The 19,825-nt window shown below is 45.3% G+C and overlaps 14 non-coding genes and 2 pseudogenes across 14 annotated transcripts; all 16 read right to left on the minus strand.

Moving 5' to 3' along the window:
• Nucleotides 1–291: 291 nt before the first annotated feature.
• Nucleotides 292–482, minus strand: LOC141189801 (U2 spliceosomal RNA). The gene has a single exon (XR_012263845.1). It is a non-coding gene; the product is annotated as a U2 spliceosomal RNA (small nuclear RNA).
• A 1,122-nt stretch (nucleotides 483–1,604) lies between these two features.
• On the minus strand, nucleotides 1,605–1,795 carry LOC141189802 (U2 spliceosomal RNA). The gene has a single exon (XR_012263846.1). It is a non-coding gene; the product is annotated as a U2 spliceosomal RNA (small nuclear RNA).
• Nucleotides 1,796–2,914: 1,119 nt separating this feature from the next.
• Nucleotides 2,915–3,105, minus strand: LOC141189803 (U2 spliceosomal RNA). Its single transcript, XR_012263847.1, has one exon. It is a non-coding gene; the product is annotated as a U2 spliceosomal RNA (small nuclear RNA).
• A 1,122-nt stretch (nucleotides 3,106–4,227) lies between these two features.
• LOC141189804 (U2 spliceosomal RNA) lies at nucleotides 4,228–4,418 on the minus strand. Its single transcript, XR_012263848.1, has one exon. It is a non-coding gene; the product is annotated as a U2 spliceosomal RNA (small nuclear RNA).
• A 1,122-nt stretch (nucleotides 4,419–5,540) lies between these two features.
• On the minus strand, nucleotides 5,541–5,761 carry LOC141185967 (U2 spliceosomal RNA; annotated as a pseudogene).
• Nucleotides 5,762–6,521: 760 nt separating this feature from the next.
• LOC141186164 (U2 spliceosomal RNA) lies at nucleotides 6,522–6,613 on the minus strand (annotated as a pseudogene).
• Nucleotides 6,614–7,733: 1,120 nt separating this feature from the next.
• Nucleotides 7,734–7,924, minus strand: LOC141189805 (U2 spliceosomal RNA). Its single transcript, XR_012263849.1, has one exon. It is a non-coding gene; the product is annotated as a U2 spliceosomal RNA (small nuclear RNA).
• A 1,120-nt stretch (nucleotides 7,925–9,044) lies between these two features.
• Nucleotides 9,045–9,235, minus strand: LOC141189806 (U2 spliceosomal RNA). Its single transcript, XR_012263850.1, has one exon. It is a non-coding gene; the product is annotated as a U2 spliceosomal RNA (small nuclear RNA).
• A 1,119-nt stretch (nucleotides 9,236–10,354) lies between these two features.
• Nucleotides 10,355–10,545, minus strand: LOC141189808 (U2 spliceosomal RNA). Its single transcript, XR_012263851.1, has one exon. It is a non-coding gene; the product is annotated as a U2 spliceosomal RNA (small nuclear RNA).
• Nucleotides 10,546–11,664: 1,119 nt separating this feature from the next.
• Nucleotides 11,665–11,855, minus strand: LOC141189809 (U2 spliceosomal RNA). Its single transcript, XR_012263852.1, has one exon. It is a non-coding gene; the product is annotated as a U2 spliceosomal RNA (small nuclear RNA).
• A 1,120-nt stretch (nucleotides 11,856–12,975) lies between these two features.
• LOC141189810 (U2 spliceosomal RNA) lies at nucleotides 12,976–13,166 on the minus strand. The gene has a single exon (XR_012263853.1). It is a non-coding gene; the product is annotated as a U2 spliceosomal RNA (small nuclear RNA).
• A 1,119-nt stretch (nucleotides 13,167–14,285) lies between these two features.
• Nucleotides 14,286–14,476, minus strand: LOC141189811 (U2 spliceosomal RNA). Its single transcript, XR_012263854.1, has one exon. It is a non-coding gene; the product is annotated as a U2 spliceosomal RNA (small nuclear RNA).
• Nucleotides 14,477–15,597: 1,121 nt separating this feature from the next.
• LOC141189813 (U2 spliceosomal RNA) lies at nucleotides 15,598–15,788 on the minus strand. Its single transcript, XR_012263856.1, has one exon. It is a non-coding gene; the product is annotated as a U2 spliceosomal RNA (small nuclear RNA).
• Nucleotides 15,789–16,907: 1,119 nt separating this feature from the next.
• Nucleotides 16,908–17,098, minus strand: LOC141189814 (U2 spliceosomal RNA). Its single transcript, XR_012263857.1, has one exon. It is a non-coding gene; the product is annotated as a U2 spliceosomal RNA (small nuclear RNA).
• Nucleotides 17,099–18,217: 1,119 nt separating this feature from the next.
• LOC141189815 (U2 spliceosomal RNA) lies at nucleotides 18,218–18,408 on the minus strand. The gene has a single exon (XR_012263858.1). It is a non-coding gene; the product is annotated as a U2 spliceosomal RNA (small nuclear RNA).
• A 1,121-nt stretch (nucleotides 18,409–19,529) lies between these two features.
• LOC141189816 (U2 spliceosomal RNA) lies at nucleotides 19,530–19,720 on the minus strand. The gene has a single exon (XR_012263859.1). It is a non-coding gene; the product is annotated as a U2 spliceosomal RNA (small nuclear RNA).
• Nucleotides 19,721–19,825: the final 105 nt, after the last annotated feature.

Raw genomic sequence — 19,825 nt, forward strand, 5'->3', positions numbered from 1 at the left:
TGAAAGCTCCAAAATGCTTGCCTAATATGTCTGTTTATCCAAAAGGAAGTATAGAGGGAGAGCTAGATAGATAGCATTGCATTACATTACATTACATGGCAATGCAATGCACAGTTGCTGAAGTTGAACGAAAATGAGCTTGTCATCTGGCTTCTGCAACTTTTAACATGAAAAATCCAATGAGGAGAAGAAAAGCAAAGCCAAAGAGTCCATCCCAAAATCCAACAAACAAGCAAAATGAACAAAAAGCATTGAATTCAATTCTTTCTGATTTTAGAAACTGCATTAAAGAAGGGGTGCACCGGTCCTGGAGATACTGCAATACCAGGTCAATGCGTGGAGTGGACAGAGCAAGCTCTTTTTCCATCTCCCTGTTCTAAAAATCCATTTAATATATGGTCCCCAGATAGGGGACGTATCAGATATTAAACTGATAAGAACAGATACTACACTTGATCTTAGCCAAAAGGCCGAGAAGCGATAACCAGAATTGGTTTCCGACTACGGTGCCACCCAAGGATTCTGAAAAGTCCATTTGTGGAGATGGCCACCTGGACTCCCGTTAAGAAGACATGCTGTCAACCTCTAGATCCCTCACATGCCTGCACTTTTCGGCTTGCTGCTGCTGCAATCCACGCGTTTTAGATCTGCATAACTCCACCTCTTTTAGCACAGTACCCTCAACCCCCGGCTGTTCCCACCCGCCTCAACACCGTTGGAAGGGAGGAGAACCAATTAAGGCGGGGGGGGGGGGTGGAACGAGCAGCTGTCTACCCTTAGCAGGAGGGTTGCTGATTAATTACCTCTCCTGCTGCTGCTGCTGCTGGCTGTCCAGCAGCAGACTGAAGGTGGCTGCTGCTGTGCGCAGGTATATAAAGGCTCAGAGCCTATTATGACACGCGCAGCCAGCGTTCCATTGCCACATTCCGTCTACTGCAGGCGGGATACCTGGATGGCTGAATGTCACTGAGAAGCTCACAGAGACCGCCATAAGCAACAGTTTAAAAGAATGCCACAGACTAATCAACCAAACTTTTTGGGTTGGTTTCTCTTTTATAGTCTGCAGGCATTAAATGAAAGAAGTCAGTGTTCCAGCAGAGGGAGACAACGTTTCAGAAAAGGCATTGTAGCAAACCAAAAAAGAAATTTTAAGCGCAGCAGAGTAACCAGCTCACATACCTGTTAGCTCAGGTGAGTTTAAAAGGCTGCTGTTGATAACAAGGGCATTTGCTAAATAGATGGTGTGTGTGCAACAATATACTGAAAGGTCAATTATATTGTGCAGCTTATCTCACCACCTGTAGTTATTTAGGTGAAAGCTCCAAAATGCTTGCCTAATATGTCTGTTTATCCAAAAGGAAGTATAGAGGGAGAGCTAGATAGATAGCATTGCATTACATTACATTACATGGCAATGCAATGCACAGTTGCTGAAGTTGAACCAAAATGAGCTTGTCATCTGGCTTCTGCAACTTTTAACATGAAAAATTCAATGAGGAGAAGAAAAGCAAAGCCAAAGAGTCCATCCCAAAATCCGACAAACAAGCAAAATGAACAAAAAGCATTGAATTCAATTCTTTCTGATTTTAGAAACTGCATTAAAGAAGGGGTGCACCGGTCCTGGAGATACTGCAATACCAGGTCAATGCGTGGAGTGGACAGAGCAAGCTCTTTTTCCATCTCCCTGTTCTAAAAATCCATTTAATATATGGTCCCCAGATAGGGGACGTATCAGATATTAAACTGATAAGAACAGATACTACACTTGATCTTAGCCAAAAGGCCGAGAAGCGATAACCAGAATTGGTTTCCGACTACGGTGCCACCCAAGGATTCTGAAAAGTCCATTTGTGGAGATGGCCACCTGGACTCCCGTTAAGAAGACATGCTGTCAACCTCTAGATCCCTCACATGCCTGCACTTTTCGGCTTGCTGCTGCTGCAATCCACGCGTTTTAGATCTGCATAACTCCACCTCTTTTAGCACAGTACCCTCAACCCCCGGCTGTTCCCACCCGCCTCAACACCGTTGGAAGGGAGGAGAACCAATTAAGGCGGGGGGGGGGTGGAACGAGCAGCTGTCTACCCTTAGCAGGAGGGTTGCTGATTAATTACCTCTCCTGCTGCTGCTGCTGCTGGCTGTCCAGCAGCAGACTGAAGGTGGCTGCTGCTGTGCGCAGGTATATAAAGGCTCAGAGCCTATTATGACACGCGCAGCCAGCGTTCCATTGCCACATTCCGTCTACTGCAGGCGGGATACCTGGATGGCTGAATGTCACTGAGAAGCTCACAGAGACCGCCATAAGCAACAGTTTAAAAGAATGCCACAGACTAATCAACCAAACTTTTTGGGTTGGTTTCTCTTTTATAGTCTGCAGGCATTAAATGAAAGAAGTCAGTGTTCCAGCAGAGGGAGACAACGTTTCAGAAAAGGCATTGTAGCAAACCAAAAAAGAAATTTTAAGCGCAGCAGAGTAACCAGCTCACATACCTGTTAGCTCAGGTGAGTTTAAAAGGCTGCTGTTGATAACAAGGGCATTTGCTAAATAGATGGTGTGTGTGCAACAATATACTGAAAGGTCAATTATATTGTGCAGCTTATCTCACCACCTGTAGTTATTTAGGTGAAAGCTCCAAAATGCTTGCCTAATATGTCTGTTTATCCAAAAGGAAGTATAGAGGGAGAGCTAGATAGATAGCATTGCATTACATTACATTACATGGCAATGCAATGCACAGTTGCTGAAGTTGAACCAAAATGAGCTTGTCATCTGGCTTCTGCAACTTTTAACATGAAATTCCAATGAGGAGAAGAAAAGCAAAGCCAAAGAGTCCATCCCAAAATCCGACAAACAAGCAAAATGAACAAAAAGCATTGAATTCAATTCTTTCTGATTTTAGAAACTGCATTAAAGAAGGGGTGCACCGGTCCTGGAGATACTGCAATACCAGGTCAATGCGTGGAGTGGACAGAGCAAGCTCTTTTTCCATCTCCCTGTTCTAAAAATCCATTTAATATATGGTCCCCAGATAGGGGACGTATCAGATATTAAACTGATAAGAACAGATACTACACTTGATCTTAGCCAAAAGGCCGAGAAGCGATAACCAGAATTGGTTTCCAACTACGGTGCCACCCAAGGATTCTGAAAAGTCCATTTGTGGAGATGGCCACCTGGACTCCGTTAAGAAGACATGCTGTCAACCTCTAGATCCCTCACATGCCTGCACTTTTCGGCTTGCTGCTGCTGCAATCCACGCGTTTTAGATCCGCATAACTCCACCTCTTTTAGCACAGTACCCTCAACCCCCGGCTGTTCCCACCCGCCTCAACACCGTTGGAAGGGAGGAGAACCAATTGAGGCGGGGGGGGGGGGGTGGAACGAGCAGCTGTCTACCCTTAGCAGGAGGATTGCTGATTAATTACCTCTCCTGCTGCTGCTGCTGCTGGCTGTCCAGCAGCAGACTGAAGGTGGCTGCTGCTGTGCGCAGGTATATAAAGGCTCAGAGCCTATTATGACACGCGCAGCCAGCGTTCCATTGCCACATTCCGTCTACTGCAGGCGGGATACCTGGATGGCTGAATGTCACTGAGAAGCTCACAGAGACCGCCATAAGCAACAGTTTAAAAGAATGCCACAGACTAATCAACCAAACTTTTTGGGTTGGTTTCTCTTTTATAGTCTGCAGGCATTAAATGAAAGAAGTCAGTGTTCCAGCAGAGGGAGACAACGTTTCAGAAAAGGCATTGTAGCAAACCAAAAAAGAAATTTTAAGCGCAGCAGAGAAACCAGCTCACATACCTGTTAGCTCAGGTGAGTTTAAAAGGCTGCTGTTGATAACAAGGGCATTTGCTAAATAGATGGTGTGTGTGCAACAATATACTGAAAGGTCAATTATATTGTGCAGCTTATCTCACCACCTGTAGTTATTTAGGTGAAAGCTCCAAAATGCTTGCCTAATATGTCTGTTTATCCAAAAGGAAGTATAGAGGGAGAGCTAGATAGATAGCATTGCATTACATTACATTACATGGCAATGCAATGCACAGTTGCTGAAGTTGAACGAAAATGAGCTTGTCATCTGGCTTCTGCAACTTTTAACATGAAAAATCCAATGAGGAGAAGAAAAGCAAAGCCAAAGAGTCCATCCCAAAATCCAACAAACAAGCAAAATGAACAAAAAGCATTGAATTCAATTCTTTCTGATTTTAGAAACTGCATTAAAGAAGGGGTGCACCGGTCCTGGAGATACTGCAATACCAGGTCAATGCGTGGAGTGGACAGAGCAAGCTCTTTTTCCATCTCCCTGTTCTAAAAATCCATTTAATATATGGTCCCCAGATAGGGGACGTATCAGATATTAAACTGATAAGAACAGATACTACACTTGATCTTAGCCAAAAGGCCGAGAAGCGATAACCAGAATTGGTTTCCGACTACGGTGCCACCCAAGGATTCTGAAAAGTCCATTTGTGGAGATGGCCACCTGGACTCCCGTTAAGAAGACATGCTGTCAACCTCTAGATCCCTCACATGCCTGCACTTTTCGGCTTGCTGCTGCTGCAATCCACGCGTTTTAGATCTGCATAACTCCACCTCTTTTAGCACAGTACCCTCAACCCCCGGCTGTTCCCACCCGCCTCAACACCGTTGGAAGGGAGGAGAACCAATTAAGGCGGGGGGGGGGGGTGGAACGAGCAGCTGTCTACCCTTAGCAGGAGGGTTGCTGATTAATTACCTCTCCTGCTGCTGCTGCTGCTGGCTGTCCAGCAGCAGACTGAAGGTGGCTGCTGCTGTGCGCAGGTATATAAAGGCTCAGAGCCTATTATGACACGCGCAGCCAGCGTTCCATTGCCACATTCCGTCTACTGCAGGCGGGATACCTGGATGGCTGAATGTCACTGAGAAGCTCACAGAGACCGCCATAAGCAACAGTTTAAAAGAATGCCACAGACTAATCAACCAAACTTTTTGGGTTGGTTTCTCTTTTATAGTCTGCAGGCATTAAATGAAAGAAGTCAGTGTTCCAGCAGAGGGAGACAACGTTTCAGAAAAGGCATTGTAGCAAACCAAAAAAGAAATTTTAAGCGCAGCAGAGTAACCAGCTCACATACCTGTTAGCTCAGGTGAGTTTAAAAGGCTGCTGTTGATAACAAGGGCATTTGCTAAATAGATGGTGTGTGTGCAACAATATACTGAAAGGTCAATTATATTGTGCAGCTTATCTCACCACCTGTAGTTATTTAGGTGAAAGCTCCAAAATGCTTGCCTAATATGTCTGTTTATCCAAAAGGAAGTATAGAGGGAGAGCTAGATAGATAGCATTGCATTACATTACATTACATGGCAATGCAATGCACAGTTGCTGAAGTTGAACCAAAATGAGCTTGTCATCTGGCTTCTGCAACTTTTAACATGAAAAATCCAATGAGGAGAAGAAAAGCAAAGCCAAAGAGTCCATCCCAAAATCCGACAAACAAGCAAAATGAACAAAAAGCATTGAATTCAATTCTTTCTGATTTTAGAAACTGCATTAAAGAAGGGGTGCACCGGTCCTGGAGATACTGCAATACCAGGTCAATGCGTGGAGTGGACAGAGCAAGCTCTTTTTCCATCTCCCTGTTCTAAAAATCCATTTAATATATGGTCCCCAGATAGGGGACGTATCAGATATTAAACTGATAAGAACAGATTTTTTTTTTTTTTTTTTTTTTCGAATGCCCGAATTCGTGTACAAAACCCGAGTGCGCTTAAAAAAGTGACAAGTGCCACAAAAAAAGTGCACTAGGATGCTGGTCTTCTTGAAACCCTCTCCAAAAGGAGAAGGGTCCCCCAAACCATTCCCCGTCCCTCCGAGCCAAAAGGCCACAGCGAGGAACAGGGACAAAAAGCCACCTCCAGCCGAAGCCAGAGGCGACCCAATCTTACCCCCAGCACCTGCCCGAGTTCTCACCCGAGCAAGGCACTGGGAGCCAAAGACTGTGCTCCCCTCCCGGAAGAGAGGAGCCAACAACGCTCTCCTCCCGAAAGAGGAGAGCCAGGGGGGTTCAGGGGGGAGCGGAACCTGATGGCCACACACTCCCCCTCTAGACCTGCCAAGAGAGGAACCCATAAGGGAACCGCATCCCGACAAAATCCTAGTAGGACGTGACACACGTGAATAAGTGGACACACAGTGACAAAGAAATTAAATAAATAGTGAAGGTTTCACAGTATAATACTGCCCGGACCTTCGACCGGGAATTGAAAAATTCCCCATCCTAAGGCCAGAAGGCCCGGAATAAGGGTGTGTGCGAAGAAAGAAAATTTGAAGTGCTTGTGCAAATGTGCCATAAACTCAAGTGGGGTTCCCAATCCCAGTGAGTTAAGGCACCCCAGGGTCACCACTCCTGGGGCACTTCACACTTCGGGCTTTCGATCTTTCCCGGCCCAATGGCGTCGATCCTGGGGGGCCATGCTTTCCACCAGATGACTATATTAGCCACCTGGCGTACTAACAAGCGCCTAAACCCCAGTGTGCATAATGTATCAATCTACTAGGGCGGCCAACATCCAAAACCACCTTTTCGAAAGATACTACACTTGATCTTAGCCAAAAGGCCGAGAAGCGATAACCAGAATTGGTTTCCGACTACGGTGCCACCCAAGGATTCTGAAAAGTCCATTTGTGGAGATGGCCACCTGGACTCCCGTTAAGAAGACATGCTGTCAACCTCTAGATCCCTCACATGCCTGCACTTTTCGGCTTGCTGCTGCTGCAATCCACGCGTTTTAGATCTGCATAACTCCACCTCTTTTAGCACAGTACCCTCAACCCCCGGCTGTTCCCACCCGCCTCAACACCGTTGGAAGGGAGGAGAACCAATTAAGGCGGGGGGGGGGTGGAACGAGCAGCTGTCTACCCTTAGCAGGAGGGTTGCTGATTAATTACCTCTCCTGCTGCTGCTGCTGCTGGCTGTCCAGCAGCAGACTGAAGGTGGCTGCTGCTGTGCGCAGGTATATAAAGGCTCAGAGCCTATTATGACACGCGCAGCCAGCGTTCCATTGCCACATTCCGTCTACTGCAGGCGGGATACCTGGATGGCTGAATGTCACTGAGAAGCTCACAGAGACCGCCATAAGCAACAGTTTAAAAGAATGCCACAGACTAATCAACCAAACTTTTTGGGTTGGTTTCTCTTTTATAGTCTGCAGGCATTAAATGAAAGAAGTCAGTGTTCCAGCAGAGGGAGACAACGTTTCAGAAAAGGCATTGTAGCAAACCAAAAAAGAAATTTTAAGCGCAGCAGAGTAACCAGCTCACATACCTGTTAGCTCAGGTGAGTTTAAAAGGCTGCTGTTGATAACAAGGGCATTTGCTAAATAGATGGTGTGTGTGCAACAATATACTGAAAGGTCAATTATATTGTGCAGCTTATCTCACCACCTGTAGTTATTTAGGTGAAAGCTCCAAAATGCTTGCCTAATATGTCTGTTTATCCAAAAGGAAGTATAGAGGGAGAGCTAGATAGATAGCATTGCATTACATTACATTACATGGCAATGCAATGCACAGTTGCTGAAGTTGAACCAAAATGAGCTTGTTATCTGGCTTCTGCAACTTTTAACATGAAAAATCCAATGAGGAGAAGAAAAGCAAAGCCAAAGAGTCCATCCCAAAATCCGACAAACAAGCAAAATGAACAAAAAGCATTGAATTCAATTCTTTCTGATTTTAGAAACTGCATTAAAGAAGGGGTGCACCGGTCCTGGAGATACTGCAATACCAGGTCAATGCGTGGAGTGGACAGAGCAAGCTCTTTTTCCATCTCCCTGTTCTAAAAATCCATTTAATATATGGTCCCCAGATAGGGGACGTATCAGATATTAAACTGATAAGAACAGATACTACACTTGATCTTAGCCAAAAGGCCGAGAAGCGATAACCAGAATTGGTTTCCGACTACGGTGCCACCCAAGGATTCTGAAAAGTCCATTTGTGGAGATGGCCACCTGGACTCCCGTTAAGAAGACATGCTGTCAACCTCTAGATCCCTCACATGCCTGCACTTTTCGGCTTGCTGCTGCTGCAATCCACGCGTTTTAGATCTGCATAACTCCACCTCTTTTAGCACAGTACCCTCAACCCCCGGCTGTTCCCACCCGCCTCAACACCGTTGGAAGGGAGGAGAACCAATTAAGGCGGGGGGGGGGTGGAACGAGCAGCTGTCTACCCTTAGCAGGAGGGTTGCTGATTAATTACCTCTCCTGCTGCTGCTGCTGCTGGCTGTCCAGCAGCAGACTGAAGGTGGCTGCTGCTGTGCGCAGGTATATAAAGGCTCAGAGCCTATTATGACACGCGCAGCCAGCGTTCCATTGCCACATTCCGTCTACTGCAGGCGGGATACCTGGATGGCTGAATGTCACTGAGAAGCTCACAGAGACCGCCATAAGCAACAGTTTAAAAGAATGCCACAGACTAATCAACCAAACTTTTTGGGTTGGTTTCTCTTTTATAGTCTGCAGGCATTAAATGAAAGAAGTCAGTGTTCCAGCAGAGGGAGACAACGTTTCAGAAAAGGCATTGTAGCAAACCAAAAAAGAAATTTTAAGCACAGCAGAGTAACCAGCTCACATACCTGTTAGCTCAGGTGAGTTTAAAAGGCTGCTGTTGATAACAAGGGCATTTGCTAAATAGATGGTGTGTGTGCAACAATATACTGAAAGGTCAATTATATTGTGCAGCTTATCTCACCACCTGTAGTTATTTAGGTGAAAGCTCCAAAATGCTTGCCTAATATGTCTGTTTATCCAAAAGGAAGTATAGAGGGAGAGCTAGATAGATAGCATTGCATTACATTACATTACATGGCAATGCAATGCACAGTTGCTGAAGTTGAACCAAAATGAGCTTGTCATCTGGCTTCTGCAACTTTTAACATGAAAAATCCAATGAGGAGAAGAAAAGCAAAGCCAAAGAGTCCATCCCAAAATCCGACAAACAAGCAAAATGAACAAAAAGCATTGAATTCAATTCTTTCTGATTTTAGAAACTGCATTAAAGAAGGGGTGCACCGGTCCTGGAGATACTGCAATACCAGGTCAATGCGTGGAGTGGACAGAGCAAGCTCTTTTTCCATCTCCCTGTTCTAAAAATCCATTTAATATATGGTCCCCAGATAGGGGACGTATCAGATATTAAACTGATAAGAACAGATACTACACTTGATCTTAGCCAAAAGGCCGAGAAGCGATAACCAGAATTGGTTTCCGACTACGGTGCCACCCAAGGATTCTGAAAAGTCCATTTGTGGAGATGGCCACCTGGACTCCCGTTAAGAAGACATGCTGTCAACCTCTAGATCCCTCACATGCCTGCACTTTTCGGCTTGCTGCTGCTGCAATCCACGCGTTTTAGATCTGCATAACTCCACCTCTTTTAGCACAGTACCCTCAACCCCCGGCTGTTCCCACCCGCCTCAACACCGTTGGAAGGGAGGAGAACCAATTAAGGCGGGGGGGGGTGGAACGAGCAGCTGTCTACCCTTAGCAGGAGGGTTGCTGATTAATTACCTCTCCTGCTGCTGCTGCTGCTGGCTGTCCAGCAGCAGACTGAAGGTGGCTGCTGCTGTGCGCAGGTATATAAAGGCTCAGAGCCTATTATGACACGCGCAGCCAGCGTTCCATTGCCACATTCCGTCTACTGCAGGCGGGATACCTGGATGGCTGAATGTCACTGAGAAGCTCACAGAGACCGCCATAAGCAACAGTTTAAAAGAATGCCACAGACTAATCAACCAAACTTTTTGGGTTGGTTTCTCTTTTATAGTCTGCAGGCATTAAATGAAAGAAGTCAGTGTTCCAGCAGAGGGAGACAACGTTTCAGAAAAGGCATTGTAGCAAACCAAAAAAGAAATTTTAAGCGCAGCAGAGTAACCAGCTCACATACCTGTTAGCTCAGGTGAGTTTAAAAGGCTGCTGTTGATAACAAGGGCATTTGCTAAATAGATGGTGTGTGTGCAACAATATACTGAAAGGTCAATTATATTGTGCAGCTTATCTCACCACCTGTAGTTATTTAGGTGAAAGCTCCAAAATGCTTGCCTAATATGTCTGTTTATCCAAAAGGAAGTATAGAGGGAGAGCTAGATAGATAGCATTGCATTACATTACATTACATGGCAATGCAATGCACAGTTGCTGAAGTTGAACCAAAATGAGCTTGTCATCTGGCTTCTGCAACTTTTAACATGAAAAATCCAATGAGGAGAAGAAAAGCAAAGCCAAAGAGTCCATCCCAAAATCCGACAAACAAGCAAAATGAACAAAAAGCATTGAATTCAATTCTTTCTGATTTTAGAAACTGCATTAAAGAAGGGGTGCACCGGTCCTGGAGATACTGCAATACCAGGTCAATGCGTGGAGTGGACAGAGCAAGCTCTTTTTCCATCTCCCTGTTCTAAAAATCCATTTAATATATGGTCCCCAGATAGGGGACGTATCAGATATTAAACTGATAAGAACAGATACTACACTTGATCTTAGCCAAAAGGCCGAGAAGCGATAACCAGAATTGGTTTCCGACTACGGTGCCACCCAAGGATTCTGAAAAGTCCATTTGTGGAGATGGCCACCTGGACTCCCGTTAAGAAGACATGCTGTCAACCTCTAGATCCCTCACATGCCTGCACTTTTCGGCTTGCTGCTGCTGCAATCCACGCGTTTTAGATCTGCATAACTCCACCTCTTTTAGCACAGTACCCTCAACTCCCGGCTGTTCCCACCCGCCTCAACACCGTTGGAAGGGAGGAGAACCAATTAAGGCGGGGGGGGGTGGAACGAGCAGCTGTCTACCCTTAGCAGGAGGGTTGCTGATTAATTACCTCTCCTGCTGCTGCTGCTGCTGGCTGTCCAGCAGCAGACTGAAGGTGGCTGCTGCTGTGCGCAGGTATATAAAGGCTCAGAGCCTATTATGACACGCGCAGCCAGCGTTCCATTGCCACATTCCGTCTACTGCAGGCGGGATACCTGGATGGCTGAATGTCACTGAGAAGCTCACAGAGACCGCCATAAGCAACAGTTTAAAAGAATGCCACAGACTAATCAACCAAACTTTTTGGGTTGGTTTCTCTTTTATAGTCTGCAGGCATTAAATGAAAGAAGTCAGTGTTCCAGCAGAGGGAGACAACGTTTCAGAAAAGGCATTGTAGCAAACCAAAAAAGAAATTTTAAGCGCAGCAGAGTAACCAGCTCACATACCTGTTAGCTCAGGTGAGTTTAAAAGGCTGCTGTTGATAACAAGGGCATTTGCTAAATAGATGGTGTGTGTGCAACAATATACTGAAAGGTCAATTATATTGTGCAGCTTATCTCACCACCTGTAGTTATTTAGGTGAAAGCTCCAAAATGCTTGCCTAATATGTCTGTTTATCCAAAAGGAAGTATAGAGGGAGAGCTAGATAGATAGCATTGCATTACATTACATTACATGGCAATGCAATGCACAGTTGCTGAAGTTGAACCAAAATGAGCTTGTCATCTGGCTTCTGCAACTTTTAACATGAAAAATCCAATGAGGAGAAGAAAAGCAAAGCCAAAGAGTCCATCCCAAAATCCAACAAACAAGCAAAATGAACAAAAAGCATTGAATTCAATTCTTTCTGATTTTAGAAACTGCATTAAAGAAGGGGTGCACCGGTCCTGGAGATACTGCAATACCAGGTCAATGCGTGGAGTGGACAGAGCAAGCTCTTTTTCCATCTCCCTGTTCTAAAAATCCATTTAATATATGGTCCCCAGATAGGGGACGTATCAGATATTAAACTGATAAGAACAGATACTACACTTGATCTTAGCCAAAAGGCCGAGAAGCGATAACCAGAATTGGTTTCCGACTACGGTGCCACCCAAGGATTCTGAAAAGTCCATTTGTGGAGATGGCCACCTGGACTCCCGTTAAGAAGACATGCTGTCAACCTCTAGATCCCTCACATGCCTGCACTTTTCGGCTTGCTGCTGCTGCAATCCACGCGTTTTAGATCTGCATAACTCCACCTCTTTTAGCACAGTACCCTCAACCCCCGGCTGTTCCCACCCGCCTCAACACCGTTGGAAGGGAGGAGAACCAATTAAGGCGGGGGGGGGGTGGAACGAGCAGCTGTCTACCCTTAGCAGGAGGGTTGCTGATTAATTACCTCTCCTGCTGCTGCTGCTGCTGGCTGTCCAGCAGCAGACTGAAGGTGGCTGCTGCTGTGCGCAGGTATATAAAGGCTCAGAGCCTATTATGACACGCGCAGCCAGCGTTCCATTGCCACATTCCGTCTACTGCAGGCGGGATACCTGGATGGCTGAATGTCACTGAGAAGCTCACAGAGACCGCCATAAGCAACAGTTTAAAAGAATGCCACAGACTAATCAACCAAACTTTTTGGGTTGGTTTCTCTTTTATAGTCTGCAGGCATTAAATGAAAGAAGTCAGTGTTCCAGCAGAGGGAGACAACGTTTCAGAAAAGGCATTGTAGCAAACCAAAAAAGAAATTTTAAGCACAGCAGAGTAACCAGCTCACATACCTGTTAGCTCAGGTGAGTTTAAAAGGCTGCTGTTGATAACAAGGGCATTTGCTAAATAGATGGTGTGTGTGCAACAATATACTGAAAGGTCAATTATATTGTGCAGCTTATCTCACCACCTGTAGTTATTTAGGTGAAAGCTCCAAAATGCTTGCCTAATATGTCTGTTTATCCAAAAGGAAGTATAGAGGGAGAGCTAGATAGATAGCATTGCATTACATTACATTACATGGCAATGCAATGCACAGTTGCTGAAGTTGAACCAAAATGAGCTTGTCATCTGGCTTCTGCAACTTTTAACATGAAAAATCCAATGAGGAGAAGAAAAGCAAAGCCAAAGAGTCCATCCCAAAATCCGACAAACAAGCAAAATGAACAAAAAGCATTGAATTCAATTCTTTCTGATTTTAGAAACTGCATTAAAGAAGGGGTGCACCGGTCCTGGAGATACTGCAATACCAGGTCAATGCGTGGAGTGGACAGAGCAAGCTCTTTTTCCATCTCCCTGTTCTAAAAATCCATTTAATATATGGTCCCCAGATAGGGGACGTATCAGATATTAAACTGATAAGAACAGATACTACACTTGATCTTAGCCAAAAGGCCGAGAAGCGATAACCAGAATTGGTTTCCGACTACGGTGCCACCCAAGGATTCTGAAAAGTCCATTTGTGGAGATGGCCACCTGGACTCCCGTTAAGAAGACATGCTGTCAACCTCTAGATCCCTCACATGCCTGCACTTTTCGGCTTGCTGCTGCTGCAATCCACGCGTTTTAGATCTGCATAACTCCACCTCTTTTAGCACAGTACCCTCAACCCCCGGCTGTTCCCACCCGCCTCAACACCGTTGGAAGGGAGGAGAACCAATTAAGGCGGGGGGGGGTGGAACGAGCAGCTGTCTACCCTTAGCAGGAGGGTTGCTGATTAATTACCTCTCCTGCTGCTGCTGCTGCTGGCTGTCCAGCAGCAGACTGAAGGTGGCTGCTGCTGTGCGCAGGTATATAAAGGCTCAGAGCCTATTATGACACGCGCAGCCAGCGTTCCATTGCCACATTCCGTCTACTGCAGGCGGGATACCTGGATGGCTGAATGTCACTGAGAAGCTCACAGAGACCGCCATAAGCAACAGTTTAAAAGAATGCCACAGACTAATCAACCAAACTTTTTGGGTTGGTTTCTCTTTTGTAGTCTGCAGGCATTAAATGAAAGAAGTCAGTGTTCCAGCAGAGGGAGACAACGTTTCAGAAAAGGCATTGTAGCAAACCAAAAAAGAAATTTTAAGCGCAGCAGAGTAACCAGCTCACATACCTGTTAGCTCAGGTGAGTTTAAAAGGCTGCTGTTGATAACAAGGGCATTTGCTAAATAGATGGTGTGTGTGCAACAATATACTGAAAGGTCAATTATATTGTGCAGCTTATCTCACCACCTGTAGTTATTTAGGTGAAAGCTCCAAAATGCTTGCCTAATATGTCTGTTTATCCAAAAGGAAGTATAGAGGGAGAGCTAGATAGATAGCATTGCATTACATTACATTACATGGCAATGCAATGCACAGTTGCTGAAGTTGAACCAAAATGAGCTTGTCATCTGGCTTCTGCAACTTTTAACATGAAAAATCCAATGAGGAGAAGAAAAGCAAAGCCAAAGAGTCCATCCCAAAATCCGACAAACAAGCAAAATGAACAAAAAGCATTGAATTCAATTCTTTCTGATTTTAGAAACTGCATTAAAGAAGGGGTGCACCGGTCCTGGAGATACTGCAATACCAGGTCAATGCGTGGAGTGGACAGAGCAAGCTCTTTTTCCATCTCCCTGTTCTAAAAATCCATTTAATATATGGTCCCCAGATAGGGGACGTATCAGATATTAAACTGATAAGAACAGATACTACACTTGATCTTAGCCAAAAGGCCGAGAAGCGATAACCAGAATTGGTTTCCGACTACGGTGCCACCCAAGGATTCTGAAAAGTCCATTTGTGGAGATGGCCACCTGGACTCCCGTTAAGAAGACATGCTGTCAACCTCTAGATCCCTCACATGCCTGCACTTTTCGGCTTGCTGCTGCTGCAATCCACGCGTTTTAGATCTGCATAACTCCACCTCTTTTAGCACAGTACCCTCAACCCCCGGCTGTTCCCACCCGCCTCAACACCGTTGGAAGGGAGGAGAACCAATTAAGGCGGGGGGGGGGGTGGAACCAGCAGCTGTCTACCCTTAGCAGGAGGGTTGCTGATTAATTACCTTTCCTGCTGCTGCTGCTGCTGGCTGTCCAGCAGCAGACTGAAGGTGGCTGCTGCTGTGCGCAGGTATATAAAGGCTCAGAGCCTATTATGACACGCGCAGCCAGCGTTCCATTGTCACATTCCGTCTACTGCAGGCGGGATACCTGGATGGCTGAATGTCACTGAGAAGCTCACAGAGACCGCCATAAGCAACAGTTTAAAAGAATGCCACAGACTAATCAACCAAACTTTTTGGGTTGGTTTCTCTTTTATAGTCTGCAGGCATTAAATGAAAGAAGTCAGTGTTCCAGCAGAGGGAGACAACGTTTCAGAAAAGGCATTGTAGCAAACCAAAAAAGAAATTTTAAGCACAGCAGAGTAACCAGCTCACATACCTGTTAGCTCAGGTGAGTTTAAAAGGCTGCTGTTGATAACAAGGGCATTTGCTAAATAGATGGTGTGTGTGCAACAATATACTGAAAGGTCAATTATATTGTGCAGCTTATCTCACCACCTGTAGTTATTTAGGTGAAAGCTCCAAAATGCTTGCCTAATATGTCTGTTTATCCAAAAGGAAGTATAGAGGGAGAGCTAGATAGATAGCATTGCATTACATTACATTACATGGCAATGCAATGCACAGTTGCTGAAGTTGAACCAAAATGAGCTTGTCATCTGGCTTCTGCAACTTTTAACATGAAAAATCCAATGAGGAGAAGAAAAGCAAAGCCAAAGAGTCCATCCCAAAATCCGACAAACAAGCAAAATGAACAAAAAGCATTGAATTCAATTCTTTCTGATTTTAGAAACTGCATTAAAGAAGGGGTGCACCGGTCCTGGAGATACTGCAATACCAGGTCAATGCGTGGAGTGGACAGAGCAAGCTCTTTTTCCATCTCCCTGTTCTAAAAATCCATTTAATATATGGTCCCCAGATAGGGGACGTATCAGATATTAAACTGATAAGAACAGATACTACACTTGATCTTAGCCAAAAGGCCGAGAAGCGATAACCAGAATTGGTTTCCGACTACGGTGCCACCCAAGGATTCTGAAAAGTCCATTTGTGGAGATGGCCACCTGGACTCCCGTTAAGAAGACATGCTGTCAACCTCTAGATCCCTCACATGCCTGCACTTTTCGGCTTGCTGCTGCTGCAATCCACGCGTTTTAGATCTGCATAACTCCACCTCTTTTAGCACAGTACCCTCAACCCCCGGCTGTTCCCACCCGCCTCAACACCGTTGGAAGGGAGGAGAACCAATTAAGGCGGGGGGGGGTGGAACGAGCAGCTGTCTACCCTTAGCAGGAGGGTTGCTGATTAATTACCTCTCCTGCTGCTGCTGCTGCTGGCTGTCCAGCAGCAGACTGAAGGTGGCTGCTGCTGTGCGCAGGTATATAAAGGCTCAGAGCCTATTATGACACGCGCAGCCAGCGTTCCATTGCCACATTCCGTCTACTGCAGGCGGGATACCTGGATGGCTGAATGTCACTGAGAAGCTCACAGAGACCGCCATAAGCAACAGTTTAAAAGAATGCCACAGACTAATCAACCAAACTTTTTGGGTTGGTTTCTCTTTTATAGTCTGCAGGCATTAAATGAAAGAAGTCAGTGTTCCAGCAGAGGGAGACAACGTTTCAGAAAAGGCATTGTAGCAAACCAAAAAAGAAATTTTAAGCGCAGCAGAGTAACCAGCTCACATACCTGTTAGCTCAGGTGAGTTTAAAAGGCTGCTGTTGATAACAAGGGCATTTGCTAAATAGATGGTGTGTGTGCAACAATATACTGAAAGGTCAATTATATTGTGCAGCTTATCTCACCACCTGTAGTTATTTAGGTGAAAGCTCCAAAATGCTTGCCTAATATGTCTGTTTATCCAAAAGGAAGTATAGAGGGAGAGCTAGATAGATAGCATTGCATTACATTACATTACATGGCAATGCAATGCACAGTTGCTGAAGTTGAACCAAAATGAGCTTGTCATCTGGCTTCTGCAACTTTTAACATGAAAAATCCAATGAGGAGAAGAAAAGCAAAGCCAAAGAGTCCATCCCAAAATCCGACAAACAAGCAAAATGAACAAAAAGCATTGAATTCAATTCTTTCTGATTTTAGAAACTGCATTAAAGAAGGGGTGCACCGGTCCTGGAGATACTGCAATACCAGGTCAATGCGTGGAGTGGACAGAGCAAGCTCTTTTTCCATCTCCCTGTTCTAAAAATCCATTTAATATATGGTCCCCAGATAGGGGACGTATCAGATATTAAACTGATAAGAACAGATACTACACTTGATCTTAGCCAAAAGGCCGAGAAGCGATAACCAGAATTGGTTTCCGACTACGGTGCCACCCAAGGATTCTGAAAAGTCCATTTGTGGAGATGGCCACCTGGACTCCCGTTAAGAAGACATGCTGTCAACCTCTAGATCCCTCACATGCCTGCACTTTTCGGCTTGCTGCTGCTGCAATCCACGCGTTTTAGATCTGCATAACTCCACCTCTTTTAGCACAGTACCCTCAACCCCCGGCTGTTCCCACCCGCCTCAACACCGTTGGAAGGGAGGAGAACCAATTAAGGCGGGGGGGGGTGGAACGAGCAGCTGTCTACCCTTAGCAGGAGGGTTGCTGATTAATTACCTCTCCTGCTGCTGCTGCTGCTGGCTGTCCAGCAGCAGACTGAAGGTGGCTGCTGCTGTGCGCAGGTATATAAAGGCTCAGAGCCTATTATGACACGCGCAGCCAGCGTTCCATTGCCACATTCCGTCTACTGCAGGCGGGATACCTGGATGGCTGAATGTCACTGAGAAGCTCACAGAGACCGCCATAAGCAACAGTTTAAAAGAATGCCACAGACTAATCAACCAAACTTTTTGGGTTGGTTTCTCTTTTATAGTCTGCAGGCATTAAATGAAAGAAGTCAGTGTTCCAGCAGAGGGAGACAACGTTTCAGAAAAGGCATTGTAGCAAACCAAAAAAGAAATTTTAAGCGCAGCAGAGTAACCAGCTCACATACCTGTTAGCTCAGGTGAGTTTAAAAGGCTGCTGTTGATAACAAGGGCATTTGCTAAATAGATGGTGTGTGTGCAACAATATACTGAAAGGTCAATTATATTGTGCAGCTTATCTCACCACCTGTAGTTATTTAGGTGAAAGCTCCAAAATGCTTGCCTAATATGTCTGTTTATCCAAAAGGAAGTATAGAGGGAGAGCTAGATAGATAGCATTGCATTACATTACATTACATGGCAATGCAATGCACAGTTGCTGAAGTTGAACCAAAATGAGCTTGTCATCTGGCTTCTGCAACTTTTAACATGAAAAATCCAATGAGGAGAAGAAAAGCAAAGCCAAAGAGTCCATCCCAAAATCCGACAAACAAGCAAAATGAACAAAAAGCATTGAATTCAATTCTTTCTGATTTTAGAAACTGCATTAAAGAAGGGGTGCACCGGTCCTGGAGATACTGCAATACCAGGTCAATGCGTGGAGTGGACAGAGCAAGCTCTTTTTCCATCTCCCTGTTCTAAAAATCCATTTAATATATGGTCCCCAGATAGGGGACGTATCAGATATTAAACTGATAAGAACAGATACTACACTTGATCTTAGCCAAAAGGCCGAGAAGCGATAACCAGAATTGGTTTCCGACTACGGTGCCACCCAAGGATTCTGAAAAGTCCATTTGTGGAGATGGCCACCTGGACTCCCGTTAAGAAGACATGCTGTCAACCTCTAGATCCCTCACATGCCTGCACTTTTCGGCTTGCTGCTGCTGCAATCCACGCGTTTTAGATCTGCATAACTCCACCTCTTTTAGCACAGTACCCTCAACCCCCGGCTGTTCCCACCCGCCTCAACACCATTGGAAGGGAGGAGAACCAATTAAGGCGGGGGGGGGGGTGGAACGAGCAGCTGTCTACCCTTAGCAGGAGGGTTGCTGATTAATTACCTCTCCTGCTGCTGCTGCTGCTGGCTGTCCAGCAGCAGACTGAAGGTGGCTGCTGCTGTGCGCAGGTATATAAAGGCTCAGAGCCTATTATGACACGCGCAGCCAGCGTTCCATTGTCACATTCCGTCTACTGCAGGCGGGATACCTGGATGGCTGAATGTCACTGAGAAGCTCACAGAGACCGCCATAAGCAACAGTTTAAAAGAATGCCACAGACTAATCAACCAAACTTTTTGGGTTGGTTTCTCTTTTATAGTCTGCAGGCATTAAATGAAAGAAGTCAGTGTTCCAGCAGAGGGAGACAACGTTTCAGAAAAGGCATTGTAGCAAACCAAAAAAGAAATTTTAAGCGCAGCAGAGTAACCAGCTCACATACCTGTTAGCTCAGGTGAGTTTAAAAGGCTGCTGTTGATAACAAGGGCATTTGCTAAATAGATGGTGTGTGTGCAACAATATACTGAAAGGTCAATTATATTGTGCAGCTTATCTCACCACCTGTAGTTATTTAGGTGAAAGCTCCAAAATGCTTGCCTAATATGTCTGTTTATCCAAAAGGAAGTATAGAGGGAGAGCTAGATAGATAGCATTGCATTACATTACATTACATGGCAATGCAATGCACAGTTGCTGAAGTTGAACCAAAATGAGCTTGTCATCTGGCTTCTGCAACTTTTAACATGAAAAATCCAATGAGGAGAAGAAAAGCAAAGCCAAAGAGTCCATCCCAAAATCCGACAAACAAGCAAAATGAACAAAAAGCATTGAATTCAATTCTTTCTGATTTTAGAAACTGCATTAAAGAAGGGGTGCACCGGTCCTGGAGATACTGCAATACCAGGTCAATGCGTGGAGTGGACAGAGCAAGCTCTTTTTCCATCTCCCTGTTCTAAAAATCCATTTAATATATGGTCCCCAGATAGGGGACGTATCAGATATTAAACTGATAAGAACAGATACTACACTTGATCTTAGCCAAAAGGCCGAGAAGCGATAACCAGAATTGGTTTCCGACTACGGTGCCACCCAAGGATTCTGAAAAGTCCATTTGTGGAGATGGCCACCTGGACTCCCGTTAAGAAGACATGCTGTCAACCTCT

Source organism: Phyllobates terribilis, unplaced genomic scaffold (genome assembly GCF_046119375.1).
Source record: "Phyllobates terribilis strain yellow unplaced genomic scaffold, ASM4611937v1 Scaffold_40__1_contigs__length_11209783, whole genome shotgun sequence".
NCBI classification, from domain to species: domain Eukaryota; kingdom Metazoa; phylum Chordata; class Amphibia; order Anura; family Dendrobatidae; genus Phyllobates; species Phyllobates terribilis.